This window comes from Balaenoptera physalus (assembly GCF_965194825.1).
Source record: "Balaenoptera physalus genome assembly, chromosome: 18".
In the NCBI taxonomy this organism is placed as follows: Eukaryota; Metazoa; Chordata; class Mammalia; order Artiodactyla; family Balaenopteridae; genus Balaenoptera; species Balaenoptera physalus.
In genome coordinates this window covers 66,305,495-66,328,080 of record NC_138899.1, presented here as the reverse complement: position 1 = coordinate 66,328,080, position 22,586 = coordinate 66,305,495, and the positions used below count along the sequence as shown (strand labels likewise).

General features: G+C 41.3%; 1 long non-coding RNA gene across 5 annotated transcripts in view; it reads left to right on the top strand.

Moving 5' to 3' along the window:
* Positions 1–22,586, top strand: part of LOC309647595 — an 88,927-nt gene that overhangs the window by 1,787 nt on the left and 64,554 nt on the right. For all 5 annotated transcript variants that reach the window (XR_014256165.1, XR_014256166.1, XR_014256167.1 and 2 more), the window contains exon 3: positions 5,563–5,662. This is a non-coding gene — a long non-coding RNA (uncharacterized lncRNA). The remainder of the gene's footprint in view (positions 1–5,562; positions 5,663–22,586) is intronic.

Below are 22,586 nucleotides of genomic sequence, written 5' to 3'. Positions count from 1 at the left end.
GCCGCACCCTGCGAATAGGCGGTGCCCTAGTGGGTCATTCTTGGCAAAGGAAGCCAGCTGCAAATTTGGCCTTGCCTTCATTTCAATTCCGGTTTTTCAGGGCCTCAGTTGGAGGAGAGTATTTGGTTAAGAGGGTTTTTTTACAAACTTTCTCCCCAGATCCTTGAAATCTTCTGAGCTATCCTGCCTAATTGTTTCTGTAAGTGACATATTTGCTTTTGCTTGGTCTTTTTTAAAAATTTGACTTGAAGCAGGCCCAGAGTACCTACAAGCACCAATGTCCCTGACACGTGGTTCCAAAAAATTAAAAATATATATTTAAAGGTTCTTATAGCTGCCTAAAATACCGTGGTATGTATCAATCTACTCATAAAAGCTGGTGGACATTTGGCTTGTTTCTACTCTTTAGCGGTCACAAACCCTTCTGTAGTGAATAAATAACCTTATATAACTCATTTTGCATATGTGCAAGTATGTCTATAGGAGGAATTTCCAGAAAAGAGATCACTGGGTCAGCAGTTAAATGCATTTGTAATTTTGAGACACTGCCGAATTGCCCTCCCTAAGGGTTGTATCAAGCTGAACTTTCTTTTCAGCTAGACCTAGAGAATGATAAAGTTGAAAGTAAACCTGGAGATCATCCTGGTGGTCCCTTTAATTTATAGATAAGGAAACCGAGGCACAGAGAAGCTAACTGACATGCCCGAGTTCACACAAATAATAGTGGTGCTGTTAGAACTAGAGCTTCAATTTCTTGCTTTCCCATCCATAATCTTCTCAACACAAAGATAGAAAATTATAAATACCCTGTAATCCCAATATGCGATAACCACGATAAAACTGTGGTGTATTTCTCTCCAGCCAATCCCACAGATTTTAGTAATTTTACTTAGATTAACTCCACTGAGCTGGAAGTTTTGATTTAAAAGATTTTTAAAAAGCAGACACACACAAAAAAATGATAGTGATAGTAAGATAATAAAAAAGATTACAAAAGAAGTGGTTTGGGTTTTTTTTAGTCAAAAAATGTAAACGTTTTCTTTGAAGGATGGCAAGGATTTAGGTTGACACTAGCTCTGCTTAAGAGAAAAAGGTTTATTTTTTTTCTCCTTCAGTATTTTTTTTTGTGGTAGCTGTTTGCTTAGAAGGCTTTTTCTAATGATTCTCACTGATTAATAAGTAAGTGTGAATCATTATCATCGGTTCATGTGGCCAAATTGAGGAGAAAAATGTTTCATGTCAGGTTAGGACAATTAAAATGAAAAAGGAAGTTTATCCTCACAAAGCCCATCTCACAAACCAATGTGGTATTCTTTCCTCTGCCTCTTTTCAGGGTAATTATTACATCATCCTTGACAGGAAGACTGAGGGATGGTTCCCTTTGATCAATTCCCAGGCAGAAATTTCTATATGTACCCCTCACCACCAACACACTGATCTCTGGTTTAAATTCTTACTTATCAAAAAATAGGTAATTTAAGTCCAAGTTAATGAGTAAAAAGCCTGGATGCTTATTCTTCAGTCACAGCACCTAACTTCATACTCCACCTTCCCTTTCCCCAGAACTGCCCATTTCCAATATTTTGTCTAAATCATTAGGAGGTACTGCTATCAACTTAAAACAAGCTTTCTTCAGTTTGCCCATAGAAAATAATGATATGAAACAACACAGCTTCAGCTTCTTAAACCAGTGTCATGAAACCTGTCCTATTAAGTGGTAGTTATAGCAATATCAGAAGTAGCCATTCATTTTTCTCGAGGGGTTATTTCCTTCGGATTTTGTCCTTCATTCAGCAAATACTTGTAGAGCACCTCCTGTGTACAGGCCAGGTGCCATGCATCAGACAGTACGTTGGTTTTTCTTTTTTTCTTTTTTTTTTCTTCAGAGTATTGTTTTGATGGCAAATTCCTTGAGGTCATAAATAGTTTATTTTCCTTTATATGATATTTGATGTCAGAATTAAGACTATGTCACTCTTTAATCAGCAATGCATACTGACAATATTTATTTGAAGGAATTCCACAAAAAAAGTATTTGATAGATACAAGGAATGCTAAGGCAGAAAAGAATTGATGTATTATAGTCACCATTTTGAAGAAAAATAATAAGATGAGGTAGAAAAGCTGAATAAATGAACATCCACAGGTGTTGGGAGTATGAGCTCTGGCCACCAGGCCTTGGGATTTGGATGATCTTGCCCCAAATGGACAAAAGACACGGGATATGTCAGATTATTTGTCTATCACAAATAAAGATGATGCTTACTAATCAATCTGTAACTGGAGAGAAGCATTGGGCAAATCATAAACCAGAGATCCAGCATTTTCTATTGTGCTGTGAAGATGGGTGTCAGCTTCGATAAACTCTATCCCTTTGCTTTAAGTGTTGGTGAGAGACTACTTGTGGGTCCCTACAACAATACTAAAAATGTATTTGGAGATAATCTAAATGACCAACAATAGAGAATGGTTAAATGCCTGTAAGGTAGAATCATATATAGTCATTTAAAATAAAGTGGACCAAGCATACATAATGGCATTGCTACAATGCTGGTGATACAATATTTAAAAGGTTGGAGGTACCACTGTCGGCTAAAAAATTTTGGCAGTGGTTATATCTGGGTGATGGATTTATAGGTGATCGTTACAGGTCTCACACAAACCCCTCGTTTTACAGGTAAGAAAACAGACAATGAGAAGTTAAGTGATTTGCCCGAGGCTGTACAGTTAGTGAAGAGCTGGGCCAGAATTCAGACCTCCTAGCATTCAGGCCAAAACTCTTTCTTTGTATTGCATTGCTTTTCACTTTACCTTTCTAACTGGAGGTTTTCAGACTATTTAATGAAATTCAGCCTATTTTAAACACTAGGTCTTTAACTATCTTTGAGACAATAAAATTACTCTCCCAAACTCCAAACTGCCTGCACATTACAATTAAAATTTTTTCTAACATTAAGGACTGAGAGTTGCCATAAAAATTAATGGATGGCACATGAAATACCAAATTCTTTGAATATCACAAATCTGAATTTTGCACTCGTGCTTGAAACACAATGTGTTTTCACTATTTTATTTCTGTTTCATGTCATATTAAAGCTCTTAACATGCTTCCCAAAAAAGGGGGGACATATGTATTAAATAAGAAAAAGCTGCCATGTAGATCACAGATGGTAGTACATTTTTGGCAGAAAGGAAGTTTAACAAGGCGTTCTACTTATTTACTTGGAAAACTAACATGTATGAATGTTCAAGTTAAGTGGTAAGAATTAATTGCTGTTTTACTATAATCAGTTTTTTCCAATCAAATTACCCTATTTCCATAAGATTACAGTAGAGAAAGGGCGTCAAATGTGATTGTAAACCCCTGGGAGTCCACGACAGTAATGAAAGAATGAAGGAAGAAGAAACAGCGTTTTATAGTAACTAAACATGTTGCTTGTCATTTGTTGATAAAAATCAATAACAAGAGGTAATGACTGTATAATCAGCGTACATGTGTTTTTAATATGACATGTATAGTCACTGACTGTGTCAGTTATGGTGTAAAAACAGGAGGTAAGAGTTTATCAAATTTCAGATTTGGCTGACTCAACACAGCCCACCCATATGCAAAGTCTGCTATGCCAGAGAGTAAACATAGATGAATAGTGAGTATTTCTCTGGAATACCAGGTTTTTATTTTGTGGTAAATACAGCCTTTAAAACACACTGAAATATTCTATATTCTAAGGTTTAACATTTTAAAATGGAACTTCCAATTAGCTGATCACTGATATCATGCTGAAGGAAAAAACTGATTTGTCTCATATGATGCCGTTATATACTTTAAATAATTTTGTGTTTGAACAACAAACTGAAAACAGAACATTTGACAGCTACATTGCATGCCTGCACTCCAGAAGATCACAACCTGGAAAAACTCTTTCCACAATCCGAGACTAGGCTCGGTGAGATCTTGCCCTCCTTTTTTTCAGATTTATATATCATCTGAAACAAGATGATATGTATATTGATAAATATAAATATATATCTCTCGTTTCAAAATGTTTTCATTTCTAAGCCATAAATCACTTTTTACTCAGAAGCAGAATATACACATTTTCTTTATGCCCCAGTGTTAATAAAAACTACCATTTTTCAACAGTAATTATGGACTAAGCACTATATAGCTATTATATGAATCAGTCCTCAAAGCCAACCAATAATGTAGGAATTATTATGATTCATATTTTACAGAAATTGAAACTGAGGTACAGAGAGCTAAGAAACTTACTTAATGTTGTACTTTAGAAGCTTATCTAATTGTAATCAGACTTGACCCTACTGTTATCAAAATCCAGAGCTCATGTCCTGGTTAACACACCTTCTGCCTCCGTAAAATGTTGGGATTTTTCTAGAGCCCTAGAAATTAACCAGAGGTTAATTTGATGATTCAGTTTTTTGCCAGAAAATTGACATTGGAACATTTTGGGGGGTGGAGGGATCTTTGTCAGCAATCAGCTCTGCCTGAAACCAGTTTAGTTTATGTTAATGAAAGAAGCCTAGAGATAGAATATAAATGACAATAATAATGCTGACGTTTGCATTTGTATAACACAAATGATGTCGGGGATTTCAAGCCATTAGCACTTGCTTATCTGAACAGACAGCCTCAGACCATCTACATCTACAGTAAGAGCAACCTGCCCTTCCAGAAAGGTTGGCTCATCTGGAACTCTTTCCAAAGCTCTCCTGATCCTCAATAAAGCACATCAAACCAAGTTCACCAGGTCTCCTGAGCTCTATCCCCACCAAAGAAAGTGGTTAGCTTTGGATCTTTATCTAAAAGCCATTCCTCACATGAGTTTCAGAAGCTCAGATTTAGCTTAGAACAAGTGAACATGATATTTTACAATTCAAATGAGGGACCTTACGTTATTCCAATACTACTGAATCCAACTCTATTGCTGAACATGCTGGGGATTGATCAAAGCCATAAGGTTTACTTTCATGAGACAGTAAACAAAATTAAGAGCAAAACAAACAAAACCCTTGTGTTCCTCTCCACCTCAAAGTGAATTGGAAAGTGCCCTCTCCACCACCAGGTGAGCATAAAATATCAGGAATATTTGTAAAGCACCTTTAGAAAATCTTACTTTGGGAAGGGGATGGGTTCCTATCTTAATGCCCCCAGTTTTCATAAAAAGCATGAATAAAACACCCTTCAGCTAAGAGTTTAGGCTGTGTTCTCTTGTCTTCAGCTTCAGAGACACATCGGCAGCCTCTATGACCCACAGACTACAGGCCAGTATTAGTCAGAAGAGCTTATCTGTGGCTACCTTCCTTCCAGTCAGTTTAAATTGCCAATGAATCACGAAAGGGAAATCACCCCTCCATGCTTTCCCATCCCCAGGAGATGTCCTAGTTTTAATTAGCCAGTGCATCCAGTTGTGAGAGTCAGCAGATAATCATAATTTTGTATGATAATCAAGTAAAATCAGTATAATAATCCAAATATATTATCTCTTTTCTTCAATAGTTGTATATTTGATACTCGATTTGATGTTTTACTTTTTACTGTAGACACAAACCAACAAGGCCTGGGGAAAGGAGCAGAATGCCTCCCCTGGATAGGAAAGCAAATCACGTGTGTCCCTCGCTCATCTCCAGCCAAGGCTATAGTGTGAGTAGAAAGCTCTGGAAACACAGTGGCTCTCTTATAGATCACAGTAGCTGTTTTATCAAGTATGCTGTTATGTTGGCCCTACCTGCAAAATATGATAAAATTAAATCACCAATGGCTCTTCCAAGAAAAGCAGAAAATCAACAAAGCACGATCAACTGAAGTTCTTTTATTCCCTAAGTAGTGTTCAATTTATTCTGCATTTTGAAATTTTATCTTGATATTACTTGCCACCTACATACCTCAAAGAGGTATTGTAAGGATTAAAGTAATGTCTTAAAGTGCTTTGAAACAGGGATGAAATGTTTGTTCTTTGACATCGGTACAACCTCGTGGGTAGGTTTTTGTTACTATACGAATGACTTCAGCTTAGGTAAACACATGATTTCTAAATCACTGATATTTGTTCTAAATCCTGCTATGGCTCCTTCATGTTCAAATGTTTTGCACATCGGTCGCCCAAATCCAACTGATTCTTTGTGGATTCAGAGATAGTATGTATAACATCCATGGAATGTCATAGCAAGAATTTAGGAAAAGTCTCCAATCTCAGGGATTTTTATTACTTATCCATGCCCTACAGCTGAGTTTTAAAAGGAAAAATTCATGGAAATGACTTGAGAATTCTGAACCATCGATGCACCTTTTTATATGGCCTGATATACCAAAACATTGCTATAAAGGCTTTAAAAATCCTCTGACATTATGCTTGATAGTCTCAGCAGGCAATTAAAAAGCGGTTAAAAATAAAGTTAGCTGACTCATTTTGGTAGTTTAGCTGATGATGATTCTGGCAGCTTCATTTAACAGATAATGTTATCATAGAAAGCAGCACAACTTTAACAATAGAGCAAATTTCTCTAAAACAATTGCAGAAGAGAATTGATACAGTGTATTCTTTGGTTTTCTGTGGCTCTTTTGGGGGGGCAAAATTTTTAAAAAACTAAACCCACTCAAACACCACAGCATGTTTTGTAAGAGTTAGATGTCTCCAAGAAACATAACAACTGGAGACAAGTGACTTCCTCATGAAAACAGAATAGTCCTACAACATTAGCACTCTCAAAGAAAAAAAAAAGAAGAAGAAAGAAAACAAAAACATACAGAACAGAAACAAGAAAAAGTATTCTACTTAAAGGGAATTGGAATATAATGGCTTCTGGGTCCCGAATTTTTTTTTCTAGGTCTGATTTTTTTTTTTTAAGACTATCGAAATACTTATTTAGAAACTAGCTTCTAAATGCTTGATTAACTACCTGTTAAGACAATTGATTAAGGTTAGCTTTAGTAATTTTAAAGCATTCTTTTAGATAAACTGCCTTTCAAACTTTGAACCATAAACTATTTTTATTTAGGAAGTCACGTGAAGAGTAATTCATGATGTTTTTTCCAGTCTTCTCAGGTTTAATGCCTTACGTATGAGAGAGAATAAAGTGATTTTGATAGTTAAAAAAAAAAAGAAATATTTAGGAATAAGGCAGTAGCTTAACGTTAACGTTCACTTTTATAATTAAAAAGAATTCATGTCTGTTCATGTAGACAAATTATTTTAACAAGAAATACCACCTGTATTATCAGATTCTGCAGTTATTCCTAGATTAGTTATTCTTGGCAACGGTACTGTAAAACTGTGTCACCGTGTGTGTGTGTGTGTGTGTGTGTGTGTGTGTGCACACGCACGTGCGCAAGCCTGAGGGCATACACGCTCACGTTCCTATGTGTACACACCAGGATTCTATTAAAAGATCGTAAATGCCACCTTATTTTCACAACCTAATTAAAACAAACAACAAATTCAGTCACTGATTGATAAACAAAAATTGATGAGAACCATGGAAACCTCTTAAATCAGGAATCAGGAGGACCTGAAATTAAGAAACAAAAGAAGTTGCTAAAATTACACAGTCAAGGTAAGAATTTGTAATGTAAATGTTACCCCCAAACACTTAAAGGTGTGAAAGTTTTTTATTAGGAAGGACCTTCACAGCTACATTTGCTGATAAATTCTTAAACTGGTCATAATGGAAAAATTATTTTTAAATGGGTCGTGATGAAGAAATTATTAAGGTGGTCATAATGGATAAAGTACTCTCTCTTGCTTCCCAGAGAGAGTCAAAGGCCTTTCTTGGGTTGGACCCAGGTGAGGGGACATCGGTGTTCCTTAGTGCACACTCACTTCCATCTGCTGCCCTGCACCGCGTTCTTCTCTTAGGCAGCTGAGAACGACAGCAAGAGAGAGAAGCGAGGGGAAATTTTTAAATCGTGATATCCTACGCAATTTAAAATCCTCAGTGTGCTGTGGTACCTATACATGGCACTCGCGCTGGTATCCACCAGACATCACACTGCTCCCAAGCTCGCAACTTCTCCCTTTAAATAGCACCTGTTGCAATCTTAGATTGAAGTTAGTGCATCTAGATTTTGGGGGTTTGAGGAACCTGACTGTTATGGGCTACACTGCATCCACCCCTCCAAATTCATACTTTGAAGCCCCCAGAACCTCAGAATGTGAGTGCGTTTGGAGAAAAGGCCTTTAAAGAGGTGGTTAAGTTAAAATGAGGCCATTAGGGTGGTCCCTAATCCCATCTGACTAGTGTCCTTATAAAAAGGGGAAATGTGAGCACACAGAGAAACACTAGGGGTGTGTGAGCACACACAGAGGAGAGATGATGAGAGGACATAGCAAAGAAGGAGGCTGACCGCCAGCCAAGGAGAGAGGCCTCAGCAGAAACCAATCCTGCTGACACCTTAATCTTGGACTTCTAGCCTCCAAAGCTATGAGAAAATTAATTTCTGTTGTTTAAGCCAATCGGTCTGTGGTATTTTGTCATGGCAGCCCTAGAAAACTAATCCACTGGCTAAAGGATCAGTTACGTTTTTCCAAAGGTTAGGGTAGATTTTTAACATTCCACTGAGGGACTAAAGGGCCCTAACCCAAAAATGCAGTTAAGCAAATAAAGCACTAACTTGAGAGCAAAGTCTCAACAAAATCCATGCTGCTGATGCACGGTTTATGAACAAGAAGCATGGTCAGCATCAGAGGAAAACATGCATCTAGAACTTACTATGTTCCAAGCACCGTACCATATAAACTCATTGCATCTTCCCAAACCCTGTGGGGGAGGCACTCTTTGACAGAAGAGGGAATGGGGGCCCGTGGAGGTTGAGCAACTTGCACAAGGTCCCCTAGCTTACAAGGGGACCTACCTACCCAACAGTCTGCTCCAGAGTCTTTGCTCTTCAACAGTAATCCGTGTGGCTTCTTTAGTAAGTAGATCTAATACTTGTTACCCCTCCGTCACCAACCCAGCAGAGGGCAGTGAACTGTGATGAGAGGATCGCTAGCGTGGAAGGTTGAAGGACCTAAATCCAGATGCAAACTCTTACTCCTTATTCCTCCAGGCAGTTTCCTTATCTGACTAAGGGGAATGATAATACTTGCTGCTGTGAGGCTCCACTGAGATAATTATACGAAAGCGCCTGCAGGTGGGATTAGCCCCAGGCATTGCAGACTTGTTTACAAGGTCTGAGATTCCTTTTAAAGATAATTCAGAGGGGCTCTCTGCTGAGTGGCAACCCACCATCCACCATGGCTCTTCCGGTCCATCAAAGGCTTAACTTCCGCTTCCAGTTAGTCTTGTATCTGTAGTGCATGAGGGCTCAACCATGCCCGCCCGTACAGGTCCACTACCCCTTGCCCTCAGTAAACCATCATGTGGACAAGTAAGAATGGCAGGGGAAAGAGGGCCTCACTCTCCCTTCCCTAGCCCCTGGAGGTCTTCTCTCCCACCTTCCCTAGGCTTCTGGAGAGCCCTTAGAAATATCACACTTAGGAAAAGCAGCCTTTGGATGAAAGGCATTTTTGTGTGCAGCTCGTTGAAAGAATGGGAAGGGCCAGCCTATTGAATAAGGCAAGGGCAGACCAGATCCTCTGGTGGTCCCCTCAGGAGCCTACAGAACCCGCATGAGGTCCCTCCCTCCCACACCCAGCTGCCCAAAGTGCATTCAGGCTCCCACCACCACCCCCCAACCCCTCCAGGCCCATGTGGCTGAAGGCACCCTAATGCCAGACCAGCCTTTCCTGAGACCAGCCTCAGATGTCCCGACTGGATCCGGTCCACCCACATTGTAAATACTGGCCATCCACATAACCTCTGTGGCTCCCTTGCAGGCCCGGGCCTTTTGGAATCACAACTGACACACTGTGAGTTGTCAGTCGGTCACCCCCATCTCTCAGACTCGGTCTCATCCGCGTTGTCCATGCCTCTGCCGTCCACCTGCTTGGGCTGATGACAACATTTCATTATTTCCCTTCCTCGTCATAAGGTTAACCCCGGGCCTCTCGATGGGCAGGGAAACACTCTTCGGAGAACCTGCTTTTGAAATCGACACTCCCCACACACGCTTGCATTCCTCTCAGCTCACATTACCGCAGCTGCTCCCGCGTCTGGATCTAAACCCTCATCTCGTGCCCCGCGCAGCCGAATTACGTTGCCCAGGGAGCTTTTAACATCTTGGCAGGGACAGAGCGCAAGCCTACCCCACTGGAGACTAGCTGGGCTGGGCCCTGTATTTGATAGCCATCTTAACATGTTCAGAGCCATAGGAATTTTCTCCCCCTGTGCTGCTGGTTTCTTTCCATACTACTAAACTTTGCAAAATAAATGACCAGAATGCCGCAGGCCGGGCTAAATTCAGTGCACAATCTCTAGCTGTGCAGCATAGCCAAAGGCACATGCACGGGCTTGCTTTTCCCTCTCATGGAAATAAACAATCCAAGAAGCAGAGCACTCACTTTTTTAAAAACAAAATTTAATTAAATTTATTTATTTATTTATGGCTGTGTTGGGTCTTCGCTGCTGCGCGCGGGCTTTCTCTAGTTGTGGCGAGCGGGGGCTACTCTCCGTTGCAGTGCACGGGCTTCTCATTGCGGTGGCTTCTCTTGTTGTGGAGCACGGGCTCTAGGCACGTGGGCTTCAGTAGTTGCAGCACACGGGCTCAGTAGCTGTAGTTCAAGGGCTCTAGAGCGCAGGCTCAGTAGTTGTGGTGCACGGGCTTAGTTGCTCTGCGGCACGTGGGATCTTCACGGACCAGGGATCGAACCCGGATTCTTAACCACTGCGCCAGCAGGAAGCCCCAGAGCACTCACATTTTTTAGGACCAGATGTTCATTCACCGCATGACGTGGGTTGTCCCTGCCAGTAAAGAGCAGGGAGCCCAGTGGTCCAGACTGACCAGATCAGTGTGGCACCCAACACCCGAGAATGTCATCTAGCCGTTCCCCACGGTATATTCTTGCCACACCTCAAGTGAATGGCCAAAGGGTCCAAGCCCAAACTACCATCTAACTGAAAGCTATTACAATCTAGGATTTTAAAGTTACATATCCTAGACCATCACAAGGCGTAGTAGACCACGTGCAGTTGAGTTTTGCCATTTCTTTCCGTTTGAGGGATCCCCATACGTAATTGTCCACAGTTGTTACGGGACATCAGAGAGCCAGCATGAAGTCTTGTGTCCAGGAGAAGTTCACTGATTCCAAACATATTACACAGCTGTCACGTTAGTTTTTTTTTTTTTTTTAATAAATTTATTTATTTATTTTTGGCTGCGTTGGGTCTTCGTTGCTGCGTGCAGGCTTTCTCTAGTTGTGGTGAGCAGGGGCTACTCTTTGTCGTGGTGTGCGGGCTTCTCATTGCGGTGGCTTCTCTTGTTGCGGAGCACGGGCTCTAGGCGCACAGGCTTCAGTAGTTGTGGCATGCGGGCTCAGTAGTTGTGGCTTGCGGGCTCTAGAGCGCAGGCTCAGTAGCTGTGGCGCACGGGCTTATTTGCTCCACGGCGTGTGGGATCTTCCCAGACCAGGGCTCGAACCTGTGTCCCCTGCACTGGCAGGCAGATTCTTAACCACTGTGCCACCAGGGGAGTCCACGTTAGTTTTTAACACAGAAAATGATTCTCTGCAAACTTAGCCAAGATGATTTATTAGCTTTGATCTTCTAATTGAACTGTGTTTCTCTCCCTTGCCATCTTCCTCCATCATCTTCCAATTAACCTGATGGGGCAAAAGAAAAGTTGCCCAAAAACCCGTTTTCACTCTGATAAAAGTGTTTTTAAATAACGTTTAACAGCAATGTTTTAGTGCCCCCTACTGGTATGTGACATTAGTGGTCCATTTGCAAAAAAGGTTCACTTACCTTTTAGAGAAAAGATAATAAAAGATAACTGATAGAAAAGAAAAAAAGAGAGAGAGTCTTTTATGAGCCTTTAAAATTTGTCTAATTTTTATACTATATAAATACTTAAGAGTAATAGATACTCTACCATTTTTATTATTGTTCATTGTATAGGCATATTTTAACATTAAACATCTTGATTAATTTATATCTTTCACTCTATCCAGTATTTAGTTGGGGTGAAAAAACCTTTATCAGTTTCATTTTGGGAACTGGATCATTTTTATTTAATAAGTAAATATACTCGTTAAGAGAGAATTTCCATTAGATCTTCACACCCTCTCTGAGGCTGCTTATTAGTCTAAAATAGAACCTTTGTTCCACTTCAGAAAAAGAGAGGAAGTAGGCTTTGGGAATGGATCCATCTTTAAAGGAAATTTATGCTTTGGATTTTTATGAACAATGGATAATAATTATGGAGGCAGATTGCTGAATAGCCATTATGATAAAATCCAAAATCCCAGTAAGGAGAAAGGACAAACACTCCATGCCATAAGAGATCAGGAGAGACGGAAGAACTACTAGAGGGGACAGGAAGTAAGGCAAAGAGGTGGGCAGGCGGGGTAAGAGTTGGAACTGGAGTGATGAGTAATTAAATGTGGAGAAAGATTTTTGTCCCTGATAAAGCAAGCCCTGTTTTAGATAGTAAAATAATTTTGGAACAACGATTTGCACTTAGAAACCATTTTTTTCTCATTGTATTTGGGTAGAATGTGCAGCCAACTAGGGCAGAGGGAGCCCATATGGCCTAGAGCTCTCTGTCTACTCCTAGCCAACACTAAAGGGGAGAAAATGTAAGCAGGCGTCCAAGAACGCTCCACAGCCAGCTGGAGCCTGGGCTGCGCTGAAAGGTCCCAAGGGCCCAAGAGGGGAAGATATGCAGTGATTCGGGGTTTCCACTTCAGTCAGTGATGGGCAAGCCTGTTTTTGAAAGCCAGAGGGAAACTAGAGATAGCTTCGTGTCAAAACTGGGCCAAGTGAAACCTTTCCACTCATAATCTTGCGCCAGGTTTGAAAGATTAGCCCTGACAGTGAAAACCACTCTCAAAGTATTAGATCCTCACAAAGAGCAAAGCTTCGCAGGAAATTTAAATTTCCCGAAATACTCTCCTCAAGGAGTTTCTAAGCTGTTTTCAATCCTTTAGGCTTGACCTTCCACTCAGACTTTTTTCCCTTATCCTACTTTTAATTTTAAAATTCATTGGAGGAGCATTTAAGATACATTTGTCATATAACTTTTATTTCTGTCACTTATTTCCACCTCTTGCTTTTAAAATCTGTGAAGTGAGAAGTGAACATTTCATCAAGGCATATACTTAAAATGTCCAAAACCATGGAATGTCTCAGTGTGTTCTGCCAAAATCTTAATTCTAGGTATTTTAGCTTCAATTTTAATAACTGCCATTATTAGTCATACTGTAGGGGAAGAAAAGCTGCCTTAACTGACAGTTCTTCTAAAACCAAACCTACCCATTATAATTTCGCAGGAACTAGACAACTTGAAAACTGTCTCCAGGGCCTATTTCTCATAAGGTCAGAAGCACATTATAAATTTAACTCAACTTTACATCTCAGCTCACGCTCTAGGGGAAGGGAAGGGACAGGACAAAATTTTTTTTTTAAATAACCGAGCCTATTAAAATACAGTTCGTTGTTATGAAAGAGCTCATATTCATCTGCATTCCATAGTTAGACTAAAATACCTAGCTCAAAAAAAGAATAAAAATGGACTGTCACCTACAAACACATTATGGCTTATCCAGTCTTGAATGGGGATGTGGGGCTTCTTGTTTTGAAATCACAACCCCTACAGGTAGGTAAAGTTGGAAACCCTGATATAAAAAGCAGTTGCCCTGATTTTCTTTATGCTGAGTTCTTACCACTAACTTAGAGAAAACCTAAGATTGCATAGTTGTTCAACAAGATACTCACTGATGCTTCCTTACACAATGTTTATGAATAAGAACTAACATTTAGTTCCTGCTGATTATGTGTCAGGCGCTGTCTTAAGCACTATTTTATACAACGTAACACAACCCTATAGGCTAGGAACTGAGTTTTACAATCGCTATCAGATGGGGAAACTGAGGCACAGAGGCAGTAAGTAATTGACACACAGTGGCACAGCTGGTCATAGAGCCAGGCTACCCGTGTCAGTGATCTAAGTGTTGTTTGCTGCACGGACCCTGGGCCACACTGCCCCGTGGGAGCAAGCGGGGAGTCCGGGGCTCGCGCTGCAGCGAGTGCCTGGGAGGAGGGCCCCCAGCAGCCAAGTGCTGAGCTGTGTCTTTCAGGGATGGTAAGGAGTTTCCCAATCAGAGAAGGGGTGGTGGTGCTCTAAACAGGGAGAAGAGCACATGGAAAGGTACAAAGGGATAAAGTTTGCCGTTTCATCAGCGCAGGGCTATGGAGGGCTTTTTGGGGGTAGGTTGGGGTGGGGAGAGGCTTTTTAAAAAGAAGATGATCATTATCAACACTGTGTTTTAAAACAAGATCACCCTGGAGAAATTGTGTGATCTATTTTCAGCTCTTTTAATCATGCACATAGAGGCAAATTCAACCCCATTGTTCTTGGGGAAGACAGGAAAGTGATGCTTCAGAAGATGCCAAGTGCTCCGCTATTCTCTTCTCACAAGACTCTGCTCCGTATATTATGTTTTCATTAGTGGGACGCCTCCTCCCCGAATCTGGATTTAGCCCACTCTGTGCTTATACATTACAAAATGATCTTACAAATGTGCTGAGCAGATGTTTGCAAGGATGGTGGAACTGAGGGAGAGATCTGGGGGTTCGATCCCTTCTCCACCTGTAACTGGATGGAGAGCGGGAAAGGGGTCTGGGCGGCTCAGCTTGGATGAGGCTGAGCTGTCTGTCCCTCAAGTGAGGGGAATCAAGAAAACTGACCTGAACTTGGGGAGATCTTTAGCACAAGAAAGTAGGTGGAGGTTTTCATATATCGGGATAGTTTAAGAAAACCTTGTCATTCTGTTATATTTTCATCAAATATTTATTGAATTTCAACTCTGCCAGCTAACATGCTAAACCTTGTTCACTGAAAATGAACAAGGCACATTTTGGGAACTTTGGCAACTTTGCTTAAAAAAAAAAAAAAAGCAACCTCTTAGCTCTATTCTTCATGCCACTGATTTGGTAGTTATGGGTAAGGCCAAGAAGCATCCTAAATATTGCTTATTGAAAACCACCACAATAGGTGACGGGTTGGGGGAATGCCCTGGCTGTCCAGTGGTTAGGACTCGAGATTTTCTCTGCTGTGGGCCTGGGGTTCGATCCCTGGTTGGGGAACTAAGATCCCACAAACTGCATGGTACAGCCAAAAAAAAATGTGGGAATCTCAAAAATTTAAGAATTAAAAACAAATGATGATGAGAATGGGGTACCATGACTCAATTTCTGTCTTAAAAAAAATATGTACCCTGGGCATGTCTGTCGGGTAGACACAGTGCTTTCCAGACCCAACTTCTCCTCCTAGATGGAGCTGACCTGCCTACAGCCCCTCGCTCAGGGAAGCTGCCCTGCACTGGTTAGGGCAGTGTTGACCAGGATTGAATAAAAAGGATCAGAGGTTCTGATCCCAGGGCCAGCCATCCACAGACAGGATCATGAGGTGGCCTAAAAGGATGGTTCTGGCCAATATGGACTATGGTTATTACTAAGCCAGCCAGATGGGCTCCTTCCAAGTTTAAGTATACAGGGTTGAGACAAAGTTGGCTCGTTGGTAGGGAGAGGGGGCCGGGGCAGCAGTAGCAAAAGCATGCAGACCATAAGAACCGGGCAGACAGGGGCTTCCCTGGTGGCGCAGTGGTTAAGAATCCGCCTGCCAATGCAGGGGACACGAGTTCAAGCCCTGGTCCAGGAAGATCCCACATGCCACGGAGTAGCTAAGCCCGTGCGCCACAACTACTGAGCCTGCGCTCTACAGCCTGTGAGCCACAACTACTGAGCCCTCATGCCACACCTACTGAAGGCCGCATGCCTAGAGCCCATGCTCCACAACAAGAGAAGCCACTGCAATGAGAAGCCCATGCACTGCAACGAAGAGTAGCCCCCGCTCGCCGCAACTAGAGAAAGTCCACGTGCGGCAACGAAGACCCAATGCAGGAAAGAAAGGAAGGAAGGAAGGAAGGAAGGAAGAAAGAAGGACCAGGCAGAGGAGCTGGCTCCTAGAAGGGCCTCTGATCCAGGTCAAGTCCATGTGGACTTATCACAAATCCTTTTTCTCTTAAGGGGGTTTGAGTGAGTGAGTCTTTGCTTCTGAAGTAACTAGTGCCTAGAATCCATCCCAGGAGTAGTGTGGAAGATGGATTGGCAGAAAGGCAGATTTTTGGCAACTCTGCATTTGATTAAATATTTTATTGCTCTCCTTTCAAATTATTAGTCCAATTGTTTTACATTAGATGCTATCACTTGTCATTTTCCTCAGGCATTTTCTTTTCACTTTGTACTCCAGAATGGCTGCCATTGTGTTCCTTAAACTTTGCATCTAATGGGTCCTCTATAAATGTTACATCTAGAAAGCATGGTGTGCTTAAAGACAACAGTCTACTCATAAGCTTTTTGACCAACAGGAAATTCAGGTTTCATAAACATAGTAGAACTCCAGTTTGGAGAATTAAGATGATTAAATGTTTGTAAACACTTAGCACTGTTTCTGAATGTTAATTGAAGTCTTTGTTGAGGGCCTGCCATGTATAGGCTCAATGTTCTGCTCACTCCTTTTTTTTTAAGTCAATAAATTTTTATTTGAGGAATTTCACATGCTATGATTCCTTCCACTGCCAATCCTCCAAAGTTTTATTCTTAATCTTCCCGATAGCCCTTTTAAAAAGAACTTTTGCTCAAGCCACTGTTGTCGAGTCACTAAGTCCACATTTCTTTTAGATGGGTTTCTTTGATCTATACTTAAATGTGGACATACTTCAAAAATTACCCACCTGTAATCTTTGGAAAGCAATTTCTTCAAGCAATTTACTTTTTTTTTTTTTACAAATTTATTTTATTTATTTATTTATTTATTTTATTTTTGGCTGCGTTGGGTCTTCGTTGCTGCACACGGGCTTTCTCTAGTTGTGGCGAGCGGGAGCTACTCTTCATTGTGGTGCATGGGCTTCTCATGGCGGTGGCTTCTCTTGTTGCGGAGCACAGGCTTTAGGTGGGCGGGCTTCAGTCGTTGTGGCATGTGGGCTTCAGTAGTTGTGGCTCGTGGGCTTTAGAGCGCAGGCTCAGTAGTTGTGGCGCACGGGCTTAGTTGCTCCACGACATGTGGGATCTTCCCGGACCAGGGCTCGAACCCGTGTCCCCTGCATTGGCAGGCGGATCCTTAACCACTATGCCACCAGGGAAGTCCCAAGCAATTTACTTTAAGGCCCTAGAAGTTAAACTGTAGGAAGTACATTGCTATTTTGGGAAATGATCTAAAATATATTATTCCTTAATCGTTTCTAATACTGAAAAGTCTTGTTATACCCAATTTTCACTCATGAGCCTAGCAAAAACTGTCTCAGGTCTCATTGGCACCACTGCAATAAAATTACTGCAATGGAAGCATAACCTGTGTCTCCACGTAGCCACTCTGCTCACGCCTTTTATCTCATTTACTCCTCACAGCAAACTTGTGGAACAAATATGCTCACACCCATTTTACAGATGAGGGAACTACAACTCAACAATATTGAGTGACTTGCCCAAAGTCTCTCAGATAGGATATGGGGAAGTTAGGGCTATGAATTGAATATAGGTGGTGATTTTCCTGTTACACCTGACTTTTAAGTTAAACTGTTCCATCCACAGCTTTCAAAGGGACAGCTTAGCATGCTAATTAACCTTTACTCCACCCCTCCTCCACAATCCCTAAATAGACCCAGAAAGGGCACCTAACCTGAAGGGACCAATCCATAGTGTGATCAGGGGCTGATGATGTGGATTAAGATTAAGACTCTGCCCAAACTGAGACAAATGGATGCATTAGCTTTTATCCTTCTTAAGAATGTAAACTAAGAGACAAAGATATTATTGTGAGCCAGTGGTGGACCTTTTCACTAAGAGGTTATGATGTTGAATTGAGAAGGCCCAGTAAATGCAATGTAAGCAAAGAGGAGCAATGATGAAAGCAGTTAGACTTTCCCAGTCTCATCCCTTTGCAAGGTGGATTTAATTTTCCGGCTCTGAAGTCCAAAAGAAGAATATTTGTTGTATCCTTAAACACACACCCACCCACACACACACACACACCCACACACACACACACACACACACACACATATTACTCTTACTATATCTCTATAGTGAGTAGATACAAATAGAGACATCTATCTCTCTGCATGTAGTGGACATGAATAGATAATAGATGGGTAAATAGATGATAGATGATTGATGGATGGATGGATAGATAGATAGATGGTAGATAGATAGACAGACTAATGTAAGAATAGAGTAGAACAGACCAGAAATAGTCTTATTGACAAGTCCAAGAATCTCTTGACATTATGCTGTCTTGAAGAAAAATACATCCACTTTTATCACAGGACCTTTATTATACTGGAGGCCTTCCAAACTTGCGCACAATTAATTTCCAACTCTTACTCATTTGAAGCAATAGAGTCAACATTTCCTTCCTACTCCAACTTTTTAAAAATTGTTAGAATCTGTCTTAGTCCGTTCGGGCTGCTGTGACAGAAATACCATAGACTGAGTACCTTATAAACAACAGAAATTTGTTCTCACGGTTCAGGAGGCTGGATGTCCGAGATCAGGGTGCCTTTTCCACGTCGTAGACTGCTGACTTCTTGCTATTTCCTCACATGGCAGAGAGCAGAGGACAAGCTCTTTTGTGACTCTTTTACGAGAACTAATCCCATTCATGGGGGATCCACCCTCATGACTTTGTCTAATCCCAATCACCTGCCAAAAGCCCTGCCTCCTAATAGCATCCCAGCAGCGTAGGGTTTCAACGTATGAATTTAGGGGGACACTGACATTCAATCCGTAACAGATTGTGTTGCATATGATACATGGTACCAGACAGTGGACTTGCTACTGGCTGGGGGAGAGTTAGGAACCCGGAAGACCCAAAGGGGCATTAATGAAAGGACGTTTACATTCTAAATTAAAATACAGAGAGACAGGGTCAACCTTTCACCCTATACTTGTCCCCATCAGGTCCTGGGGACAATTTTGGTCATCAGGCCTTGACAGATCCTCAGCTCTGGGAACACCAATTCCATATTTGCTCCTGTAACCAAATAGGCCTCTTGGTCTTCTTTGCCCAAATCAGATTAGATCCCTAGGGCTGCTCTGAATAGCTGCACAAGTAGTAGGTTGAGCCACATAACGTGGTCACTATTTGACTATTCTTGACCTACGTAAACAGCAGTTCCACGTAGTTCAACCCAATACTTACTGACAGAAATATACTTCCAGTGTTTCTCAACAGGGACAATATTAACATTTGGGGCAGGACTGTCCCGTGTATTACAAGATATTTAGCATTCCTGGCCTCCAGTCACCAAACACCTGTAGCACCACCCTCCCCTAAGATTCATGGTGACAACCAAAAAGCAAAAACTATCTTCCCGACACACATTTTCAGGTATCCTCTGAGTGGGGCAGTAACATTCCATAATGAGTTTATATAGGATTGTAAGTAACTGCCTTGAGATTTTCATATATCACCAGCAAGTAAAAGAGAGAGAGAGAGAGAGATGACAGATGGTAAAGTGATTTTCCAAAAGCAGAGGACACAATATCAGAACCAGAAACCATCAGATTCAGACTGCTTTGCAATTAAACCACCAAAAAATCAGCCCATGTTTCCAAAATTCATGTATAGATTTGGAGGAGTGTCAAGTGTTCAACCTACATAGTACCTAGCACAAAATAGGCGCTCAATAAATGTGTGGGACAATTGGAAGGATCCTAATCTGATTGGGTTCAAATATACTGATCACTGATTAGCACTGTCTTATAGCTAATTGTATACCTGTCTCTCACTCAAGACTGAAGCTGCTATAGCTAGCGATCGTAACGGATTTACCTTTCTCTCCCGCAGTGGTTTTGTAAATAGCAGGGAATATCTTGAACATAGTAAAGGTCAAAATCAGTGGAATATGATGAAAGGTATAACTGGACACACTATCTAGTAAAGCGTTGGCCCCCTGTCTCCTGGCTGTCTTTCAGAATCAACTTGGGGAGGGAGGATTGTTAAAAACCTCAGATTCCCAAGACTCACCCCAGAGTCTCTGAAATCAGAATCTTGGGACTGAATTAGCAGCATTTGTATTTTTATCAGTCTCCCCAGCTGGCTCCAATATGCCTGCCTGGGGCCAGTTTTGAAGACCTGGGTTTATAGAACCAACGTCTACAGCAGTGTTTCTCATACTTGCAAGATGACAGAATTTGTTATACAAATGTCCAGGTCCCTGCCTTGGAGACCCTGATCAGAAAGTCTGGGGTGGGTCCCAGGAGTCTGTGTTTTTAATAAGCATCCCAGGTGATTCTTATAACCAATCAGCATTATGAGTTAAAGGAAGGCCCGCTGAACCTAGTCCCCAGGCTGAAGGCTAGATGCCCACTTGAGGTTTTGTGGTTGGTTGCTACGCAGCGTATTATAGCAGGAGCTGTTGGAGGATGTGCTTACCAAAAGGTTAAGTAAACTAAGAAAGAGGAAGACTTGGCCTACAAGAAGAAATATAACCAACCTAGGAGAGAGGTATCCTTAAGAAGATGTAACAAGAGACCCCAGGATGATAGCTGTTCACTATGTGCAGAGGGCAACCAGTCCAGAGCAGGTGAAAAGCTCCCAGGTAAGACTTCTTCAAGAAGGTGAAATTAATGGCGCCGATGCACGTCAGTATCTTGAGTGGAGAGGAAGCAGCCGCATAGCACAGGGAGATCAGCTCGGTGCTTTGTGACCACCTAGAGGGGTGGGACAGGGAGGGTGGGAGGGAGACGCAGGAGGGAGGAGATATGGGGATGTGTGTATACGTATAGCTGATTCACTTTGTTGTACGGCAGAAACTAACACACCATTGTAAAGCAATTATACTCCAATAAAGATGTTAAAAAAAAGGGATTTAGATATTTAGAAGGTTTTTATTTAATCCTTCTACTGGAAGTACAGTACCTCTTTTTTTTTTTAACATCTTTATTGGAGTATAATTGCTTTACATTGTTGTGTTAGTTTCTGCCGTACAACAAAGTGAATCAGCTATATGTATACATAACACCGTATCCCCTCCCTCTTGCGTCTCCCTCCCACCCTCCCTATCCCACCCCTCTAGGTGGTCACAGAGCACCGAGCTGATCTCCCTGTGCTATGCGGCTGCTTCCCACTAGCTATCTATTTTACATGTGGTAGTGTATATATGTCCATGCCACTCTCTCACTTCGTCCCAGCTTGCCCTTTGCCCTCCCTGTGTCCTCAAGTCCATTCTCTATGTCTGCGTCTTTATTCCCGTCCTGCCCCTAGGTTCTTCATGACCATTTTTTTTTTTTTTAGATTCCATATATATGTATTAACATACAGTATTTGTTTTTCTCTTTCTGACTGACTTCACTCTGTATGACAGACTCTAGGTCCATCCACCTCACTACAAATAACTCAATTTCTTTTCTTTTTATGGCTGAGTAATATTCCATACCTCTTACCAGTACATCTTATCTTCAGTTCAAAACTTCTGTTTTACCTTCTGTGGAACAAATCTCCAGTCTTTTGCCAGAGTAGGGGCAGGTGATATAGGCACCTAGCTGCTGCTTTTTTTTTTTAATTGAAGTATAGTTGATTAGCAATATTAGTTTCAGGTGTGTAGCATAGTGAGTCAATATTTTTATATATTGTGCTCCATTTAAAGTTATTACAGAACAATGGGAATATTTCTCTGTGCTGTATAATATATCTTGTTGCTTATTTATTTCATACATTGTACCTAGCTGCTTCCTAATAGATTTTCAATCAGTCTTTCTTATTTTGTTATACCTACCACCTTCTGCCCTCACTTGCAGAGGAATGTGGTGTAATCAATTACTGATCTTGCCGGGGGCGGGGGAGTTCTGTAGAGTAAAACAGGTTGTTCCCATTTTCTTGGTCTGCTAATCCCTTATCACTCACCCATTGTCTATCCAGCCTCCAAAATCTTTTCACCTTTTCTCTATTCTTTCCAACTTTACATGCTTATGACTTAAAAAAAGAAATCTCTTTCCTGTCACTTTAGTGAGGTTTCAGGAGGGAAGGTAGATGGCAGGAGTTCAATCTGTTATCTTTAGACAGAAACTCTGGTATAGATTGCAATTATGACAAATGTCAAAACTTTTTATTATGGAAAACTTCAAATGTATACAAAATACAGGAGATGTTAATAAACCCCTCATATTACTCATCACCCAGTTTCAACAATTACCAATTTGTGGTCAACATTGTTTCGTCCATATCCCTTCCTATTTGCTCCTCCTCCTGGATTCTTTTGAAGCAAATCCCTGACATCATATCATTTCGTTTGTAAATCAATCATGGATTTGAAGTGCTTGAGTAACTGCCTCTAGAGAATGAATTTCTGATGAGGGTACTTCAAATGTTAACTAATCCCCTCTAGAGTGTGGGTTCCTAATTAGTGTACTTCAAATGTGAGCAGCCTCTAGGTTATGGATTAAAGTTAATTTAAACACACACACATCACACT